The 8,976-nt window shown below is 43.8% G+C and overlaps 1 non-coding gene across 1 annotated transcript; it reads left to right on the forward strand.

Moving 5' to 3' along the window:
- Positions 1–8,183: 8,183 nt before the first annotated feature.
- On the forward strand, positions 8,184–8,289 carry LOC140818880 (small nucleolar RNA R71). Its single transcript, XR_012115111.1, has one exon. It is a non-coding gene; the product is annotated as a small nucleolar RNA R71 (small nucleolar RNA).
- Positions 8,290–8,976: the final 687 nt, after the last annotated feature.

Consider the following 8,976-nt stretch of genomic DNA (forward strand, 5'->3'; position numbering starts at 1 on the left):
CCCCTTTCCATATCAGCCATCATCCAACATAAGGTAAAGAATCGGTTGAAAAAATCTTGCCAAAATTAGGTAGCGCTCGGGCGGTAGAAAAGTACCGCTCGAGCGCCACACTTTCTGTATTCTCCCTGGGCTTGTGCGGCATTCGCGCTCGGGCGGTAGAAAACTACCGCCCGAGCCCGACCTTTCTGTCGAAGCTCTTGGGATAGTGGCTTTCGCGCTCGGGCGGTAGAAAACTACCGCTCGAGCGCCGACCTTTCTGCCTTTTTTTCCTCGGAAATCCACCTACCGCGCTCGGGCGGTAGAAAACTACCGCTCGAGCGCCGTCTTTCCTGTACTTCATTTTCTTGACTTGGCACTTGGCTCCGATTTTTGGTTTTCCGGCCACTTTTCCTGCAAATTCATCATGCCCGAATGAGATATGATAAAATGCACATATTTACTCTAAAATGGACAGAATGCGATTGAAATAAACGTATGCATCATGCAAACACAACTAAAACTAATGCAATAAAACACGTAAAAACGACACATATCAACCCCCTCATACTAATCTTTTGCTTGCCCTCAAGTAAAATACGTTAAAGCACGAGATCCTAAACACACACAACAAACACAAAATACTCAAACAAAAAATAACCAACACAAGTGAATGTCAATGGTGGGTTAACAACTTTCATGCTCACGCCTCAGAGGACTGTCCCACGTGTAAATCATAATCAAGTCAAATCACAAACGAATACTCATTCTCATCTACACATAAATCTTGACACTAATTTGAACGTGTGTGTGTGTCATGATGGGTCTAGTCATCCGTATTTCAAATAGATCAATTATCCAATCATGCGAGTCACTCAATTTAACACTTCAATACAAGTCTCACTAGCATGCATCCCTGTGTCCATTTATCACTAGCCATTAATTGAACTTTATTCAACTTTCAAGTGCAGATAAGGGTGTCGAAAAGAAGGAAAATAAGCTCAAATGTCTAAAAGTTGGGAGTACACCGATCATTTTCATTGTGCAATCGTCAAGACTTTTCGTCTGACTTTCCTCGTCTCCTTACGTCTCCAACTTTTAGCCTAGGAATAGAATTTCATTCCTTTTATTTCGGCTCCCCCTCACCTTACATCTCCTTCTTCCTTCTCTTTTTTTTTTTTTTTAAATGCACAATTTTCACACATGTACTCCATAGGCTAAGAATATAATCCTTTGGATTACAGCTGGTTAGGAGTATGACATTTTAATTCATTGCATTGGAAAGGAGGTAAATGTAAAGTTCAAGGCAAAACAAATTTTCTCATTCGAGGTCCCAATTAGCGACTTATTTTCACGGGTTTACATGCTAAATCAACTCATAAATGGTGCCTTTCAAGTTAACCACACAAAACTTTCAAATTTCACCATTATTCCTACAAACTTCTAGTCCCCACACATATGTGCTCAAAAAGTTCAAACTGGAGCCAAAATTCATGTTTTAACAATCAAGAGTACCGTTCATGAAATGACCCAATCAATACTTTTGTATACTATCAATCCAACCTCATCATTGGCGCATAAACTATGTCTTCTCACCATAAACGACACTAAACAAAATAAATGCAACGAATAACTAAGAAAATTAACTAAACAATCAAAACAATCTATCTACCCCCCCCCCCCCCCCTCATACTATAGTTGTGCACTGCCCTCAGTGCAAAAAACGAAACAAACACTAAAACCAAAAAAAAACTCATGAATGCAAATGCAACGACAAAATAAGCAAAAAGAATAAAAAGAAAGGGGAAACAGTAAACTCCCTTGATCAAGACTCGTCGTCGTCGTCGTGCTCGGGTGGTGGCACTTCGGCAGTGTCCCCCTGCTGAGAATAATCATACTGGAACTGGAATGGGGGAGGAGGTAGCGGAGTCGGTGGAATGGTCGACGGGTCAACGCCCCCGTGCACAAGCAAAGAGCGCATCATGGAGTCAATGTGCGATAAATGGTCTGTGACGTAAGAGTTGAACTGACTCTGATGCGCTTGGAAGGCGAGATTTTCATCCATCTTGTCATTCTGAGTGCGCCTGCGGGTTTGTGGTGGGCGGCGGCGTGGGATGGCAGTGCTAGATCCACCGGCGTCCTCCTCCCGAGGGGGAAATGCACTGATTCGCTTAGCTCGTTTCCGCTGGAGGTCTTCGACACAAATAGGCTTCATGGGCTGCAACCACTCCTCATCATCGCGAAATACGACTCCCGCTCTAGCGCACAACTCGGAGATAATGGTGGGGAAGAACAGGCCCACATGACTGTTGTGGGCACTCAGTGTGATTTGTGAATTGATAAGTGTGCCCACGTTGATGGCGTATCCCTCGGTCAAAGCATAAAGCAGCACCGCGCGCTCTTTCTGGACCTCGCTCTTATGCGAGACCGGCATCATTCTCCGAGCCACAAATAAATACCAAAGGGCAACTTCGGCTTTCAAATACTTCTCGTCAAAACAACTCGGCGAGCCGCCCAATGGTTTCCATATTGCGCCCGGATGGCACAATGTGGCGAGAATCGTATCATAATTCGGGTTTGCAGCTAATGTCTGGAAGTGGGAGTCGTCAACCTCCGCTGTCCCTAACAGTGCATTGATCGTCACCGAGTCATACGGCACATGTTTACCCCTAACAAACACCAAACCATTTCGCCCCTCCGCTGCATTGGCATAAAATTCGCGAACCACAGAGACTACCGCCGCCTTAGGTTTCTCACCGTATTGTTCCCAACCACGCCTTTGCAAATCAACAATAATATCCAAGTATCGGTCCTCTAACTGTCGCCGGACTCCCCTCTCGGCTATTGGGTTGCGATGAATTTTCGCATGCTCGTATCGAGCCCTAGCCTCCATACTAACAAAACGGTGTCTATCAAATGAGGATGAAGAGGAGGAACCGGGGTTACCTTTTTGCTTCTTGGGAGCCATTTTGTTGGAAGAGTTGAAGGGGAGGACGATGGCCGGAGAAAAAGACCCGATTGATGGACTAGGCATGTGTTCCTACGAAGAAGATTTGCTTTGCCGAGGTTTGGGGAAGAAATCGACCACCTGCACACAAAAATTGAAGGAGAGAGTGAGGGAGAGTTAGGGATTTTGGGGAGAAAAATTGGGGGATTTTCGTGCAGAATGAAGAAACAGGAAAGTGAATTCGCGCATATAAAGCAGTCGCGCTCGGGCGGTAGAAAACTACCGCTCGAGCGCGAGCCTCTCTGTTTGTTTTTTTTTCAGAGGTACGCGCGCGCGCTCGGGCGGTAGAAAACTACCGCTCGAGCGCCAACCTCTCGGTCATGAATTCTCCCGAGGTAGACGTCCGCGCTCGGGCGGTAGAAAACTACCGCTCGAGCGCCAACTGTTCTGCCAAATTTGCCAATTTTTTTTTTTATAAATAAATAACAATAACTGGATTAAACAAAACTTGAATGAAATACAAGATCAGGGAAAAGAATTAGTTCTCAATTTATAGTCGAGAGCTTGACTATCGATCCGTCTCAGTTCGGCATGTCTTGGAACCGGGTGATTCCAAGTTGTGGCTCAATTGTGCCACCCATGTAATGCTTCAGGCGCTGGGCATTGACTGTAAATGTCCCCTCCTTTCCATCTTTCAATTCTACCGCTCCCGATGGATAAACATTCGAGATCACGAATGGACCAGACCATCGTGATTTCAACTTCCCGGGAAAGAGTCGCAACCGGGAGTTGTAGAGTAGGACACTTTCGCCTTCTTTGAATTCTCTCTCGATGATCCTCTTATCATGAGCCTTCTTTGTTTTCTCTTTGTATGACAATGCAAGATCATAGGCCAGATTCCGGAACTCCTCCAATTGATCTAGTTGAAGCAAACGTCGTTCACCTGCATCAGTAAAGTTAAAGTTTAGTGCTTTTGTTGCCCAATATGCGCGAAGCTCTAACTCTACAGGTAAGTGACATGCTTTACCAAACAATAATCTGTACGGTGTCGTGCCTATTGGTGTTTTGAAAGCAGTCCTATATGCCCAAAGAGCATCATCTAATCTCACCGACCAATCCTTCCTACTGACACCTACCACCTTCTCCAAAGTTCGCTTTATCTCTCGGTTAGACACCTCAACTTGCCCACTCGTCTGAGGGTGATAAGGGGTAGAGATTTAATGTGTGACACCATATTTGCTCAAAAGTTTTTCAAAGAGTTTGTTGCAAAAATGCGTTCCACCATCACTAATGATTGCTCGTGGTGTTCCAAATCGGTTAAAAATGTTTTTCTTTAAAAATTTTAGGACCACTTGAGCGTCATTAGTGGCATACGCTTCCGTCTCTACCCACTTAGACACGTAATCAACCGCCACCAAGATGTATTTTTTCGTGAAAGAGCTGGGGAACGGTCCCATGAAGTCTATTCCCCACACATCAAAAACCTCACATTCAATGATATTATTTAACGGCATTTCATGACGGTTAGAGATGTTACCTGACCGCTGGCATTTATCACAGTGTAGCACATAAGAACGAGCATCTTTGAAAAGAGTTGGCCAATAAAAGCCACATTCAAGTATCTTGGATGCCGTCCTTGTTGGTCCGAAATGACCACCTACCTCACGGTCATGGCAATGGTTGAGAATTTGATCAAAATCTTCCTCCGCAACACACCTTCTTATCATGGAGTCTGCACAAATTTTAAACAAAAACGGTTCCTCCCAAAAATAGTATTTCACGTCAGAAAAGAATTTTTTCGTTGGTGAAACGATAGGTTTGGTGGAGGTGTGTCTGTGACAAGAAATTTAGCGAAATTTGCATACCATGGACAATTTCTCACCTCAAAGAGTTGCTCATCGGGGAATCAATCATTGATAGCACGATCGACAGAATCATCACAAATAAATTCTAATCTAGACAAGTGATCCGCCACAACGTTCTCGACACCCTTCTTATCTCTTATTTCTAAATCAAACTCTTGTAACAGTAAGATCCACCGAAGTAAGCGTGGCTTTGCATCTTTTTTAGCAAGTAAGTATTTAAGGGCAGAATGATCAGTGAATACAATTACTTTGGACAAAACAAGGTACGCATGAAATTTGTCAAGTGCGAATACTACTGCAAGTAATTCCTTTTTAGTTGTTGCATAATTCAATTGAGCCTCATCTAAGGTCTTACTTGCATAGTAAATTGTGTGAAATACCTTGTTTTGCCGCTGGCCAAGTACGGCCCCCACTGCAGTGTCACTGGCGTCGCACATGATCTCGAAGGGCAGGTCCCAATCCGGTGCCACCAAGACAGGAGCCGTCACCAAGCGCTCCTTTAAATCCATGTATGCCTGTAAACAGTCAGAATTGAAATCAAATGGCACATCTTTCATAAGTAAGGAAGATAGAGGTTTGGCAATTTTCGAAAAATCTTTGATGAACCGCCGATAAAAACCGGCGTGGCCTAAAAAACTTCTAACTCCCTTTACTGACGCCGGAGGTGGCAAGTTCTTGATGACTTCAACTTTCGCCTTATCCACCTCTATTCCGTGCCCCGAGATCTTGTGCCCTAGGACAATTCCCTCTTGTACCATGAAGTGGCACTTTTCCCAATTTAGCACCAAATTTGTCTCCTCACATCTCACTAACACCTCTGCAAACAGTCATCAAAAGAATGGCCGAAAATAGAGAAGTCATCCATAAAAATTTCAAGAAAAGTTTCTATCATATCATGGAATATAGCGGTCATGCAACGTTGAAATGTGGCAGGGGCATTACAAAGACCAAACGGCATGCGGCGAAAAGCGAAAGTTCCATAAGGACAAGCGAAATTGGTTTTCTCTTGGTCCTCAGGTGCAATGGTTATTTGATTATACCCCGAATACCCATCTAGAAAACAATAAAACTCATGACCCGCTAACCTCTCAAGCATTTGATCAATGAAGGGAAGGGAAAAGTGGTCTTTTCGGGTGGCATCATTCAATTTTCTATAATCAATGCACACACGCCATCCCATAACAGTTCTGGTGGGTATTAGTTCATTATTGTCATTTGCAATCACAGTAATCCCACCCTTCTTTGGCACACACTGAACCGGACTTACCCATGCACTATCAGATATAGGATAGATAATACCTGCATCGAGAAGCTTAATCGTTTCAGCTTTCGCTACCTCTTGCATCTTTGGATTTAATCTTCTCTGAGGTTGCACAAGAGGTGAGTACTTGTCTTCCATCAAGATTTTGTGCATACAAACTGATGGATTGATCCCTTTGATATCCGCCACCTTCCACGCAAACGCACCCTTGTGTGCTTTCAAGACCTTCAACAGTTTGTCCTCCATCACACCTGTCAAAGCAGCAGAAATAATGACAAGTAAAGTGTTACGCTCACCTAGGTATACGTACTTTAGGTGTGGAGGCAGTGGCTTCAGCTCGAGCGTCGGTGGCTCCTCCAGGCTTAATTTCTGTGGGATCAAGTCTTTTCGATCTCCCAAATCTTCTAACCTCATCTTCATTGACCTTCTCCATGGATGGTTGGCATTCAAGTATGCCACTATTTCAGCTTTTTCGTCGTCCAAATCATCTTCTCCCAATGCAGTAGTGATAGCGTCCTCCAAAGGATCTCTCAAAGCATCCTGCACATAGTTAGACACAAAGGCATCAAAAGCATCAATTCTATAACAACTATCAGAATGCAGTGTGTGCTTAAGTGCATTAAAGACATCAAAAGTAATCTCCTCCTCGCCCACTCGCAATCTCAACTTCCCTTCTTGAACATCGATCAGTGCCTTGCCAGTCGCAAGGAATGGTCTTCCCAAAATGAGAGGCATCTCGGTATCCTCCTCCATGTCGAGCACCACGAAATCGGCAGGAAAAATGAATTTGTCCACCTTCACTAGCACATCCTCAATCACTCCGCGGGGGTACTTGACAGATCTGTCAGCCAGTTGCAAGGACATCCTCGTCGGCTTAGGCTCTCCCAACCCAAGTTTCCTAAACACAGAAAATGGCATCATATTAATACTTGCACCAAGATCACATAATGCTTTATGAAAAACAACATCACCAATCATGCAAGGAATAGAGAAACTCCCTGGGTCTTTTAGCTTAGGTGGGATTTTGTTTTGCACCAAAGCGGAGCAATTTTAAGTTAAGTTGACTGTCATATGATCCTCCAACTTCCTTTTATTTGCTAAGATATCCTTCAAAAATTTAGCATAACTAGGCATTTGCATTAGAGCATCGGCAAAGGGAATATTGATATGCAACTTTTTAAACACCTCGAGAAACTTACCAAATTGTGCATCTAGTTTTGCTTTTTTCAATGCAGCAGGAAAAGGAGGAGGTATAACAATTTTTGGTTGTGTAGTGGGTGCTAGTGTAGGGTTAGAAGACTTACCTTTAGATGTCACATCTTGTTCATCCGGCACTTGGCTTTTCTCTTTTTCTCTAGGCTCCAAAACTTTTCCGCTCTTCAACTCAATGGCCTTCACTTGCTCTTTTGGATTAGTCTCGGTATTACTTGGCAAGGTGCCTGGCTCTCTACTTGCTATCATCTTGGCCAACTGTCCAATTTGATTCTCGAGCCCCTTTATTGATGCATCTTGATTTTGGAGCCGAGTTTCAGTGGATGAAATAAACTTAGACATCATTTGTTCCAAGTTGGACTTTTCTTCTCTAGGAGGATCGGATCTGTACATCGGTTGTTTTCCATATTTTTGTCCTCCTTGCGGTCTATTCTGACTGTTTTGACCGCCCCATGAGAAGTTAGGATGTTGCCTCCACCCAGGATTGTATGTGTTCGAATAAGGGTCATGCCTTGGGCGATTGTGGACTCCTACTTGATTCACTGGCGCCTCATTTTGCACATAGAATGGATTGTCGTCTTGACAATCCTTCGCATAATGTTCCCCTCCACACTTTTCACAAAATATCTCTTGGAGACGCATCGCCGTGCCACCCACATTCAAGCCGTCTATTTTCCTGTTTAAAGCGTCAAGTTGTGCAGTAATAACAGAAAAATCAGTTACCTGGTGAACTCCGGCACTTCTCCGCTGGTTGTTCCTGTCAGATTGAGGATGATAGCTGCTAGCAGCCATCTCCTCCAACAACTCATATCCTTCTTCCGCAGTCTTCCTCAAAAGGTTCCCACACGCAGCAGCATCTATCATAGTACGGTTAGGAGTAAGCAAACCGTAATAAAATGTTTGAACGACTAACCCAAGTGGTAACTCGTGATGTGGTCATCTTCGTAGTAGGTCCTTGAAGCGTTCCCATGCCTCATATAAAGATTCTTGATCGAATTGAGCAAATGTTGTAATGTCTGCCCGCAGCTTCATGGTTTTTGATGGAGGAAAGTATTTGATAAGAAACGCTTTCGCCATGTCCTCCCATGTGGTGATTGAACCTACAGGAAAACAATTCAACCATGCTTTAGCTTTATCACGTAAAGAGAAAGGAAATAAACGCAACCTAACAGCATCATCAGAAACTCCATTGAATTTAAAACTATCGCAAATCTCAAGAAAATCCGCGATGTGCGTGTTTGGGTCATCTACTGCAGTTCCTCCGAATTGGACTGTGTTCTGAATCATCTGGATTATGGCTGGCTTGATTTCAAAGTGATTTGCCTGCACAATAGGCCTCACAATGCTAGGGCGTGCACCATCCAAAGAAGGCTGGGCATACTCTAACATTGGTATGCGGCGTGGCATCTCAATATGTCTCTCTTCACGCTGTTCCTCCTCACGTTCTGGCTCGTGTCTCTCCATAAGTTCTTTAAGCCTCTGTTGTTGTCTTCTCCTGCGGAAGGTTCTTTCAATTTCAGGATCAAACTCAAGCTCCACGTCAAGTGACTTTGGCATGTACTGGAAGAGATATCTGTGATAAAATATGAAGTGTTATCTCACGAGAAATAAAATAATGATAAAGAAAATAACTAAAAATAAAATCGTAGATTAACAGTCCCCGGCAACGGCGCCAAAAACTTGATCGAGCAAAACTTGCACAGTAAAATCCCCAA

This window comes from Primulina eburnea, chromosome 17 (genome assembly GCF_022965805.1).
Source record: "Primulina eburnea isolate SZY01 chromosome 17, ASM2296580v1, whole genome shotgun sequence".
In the NCBI taxonomy this organism is placed as follows: Eukaryota; Viridiplantae; Streptophyta; class Magnoliopsida; order Lamiales; family Gesneriaceae; genus Primulina; species Primulina eburnea.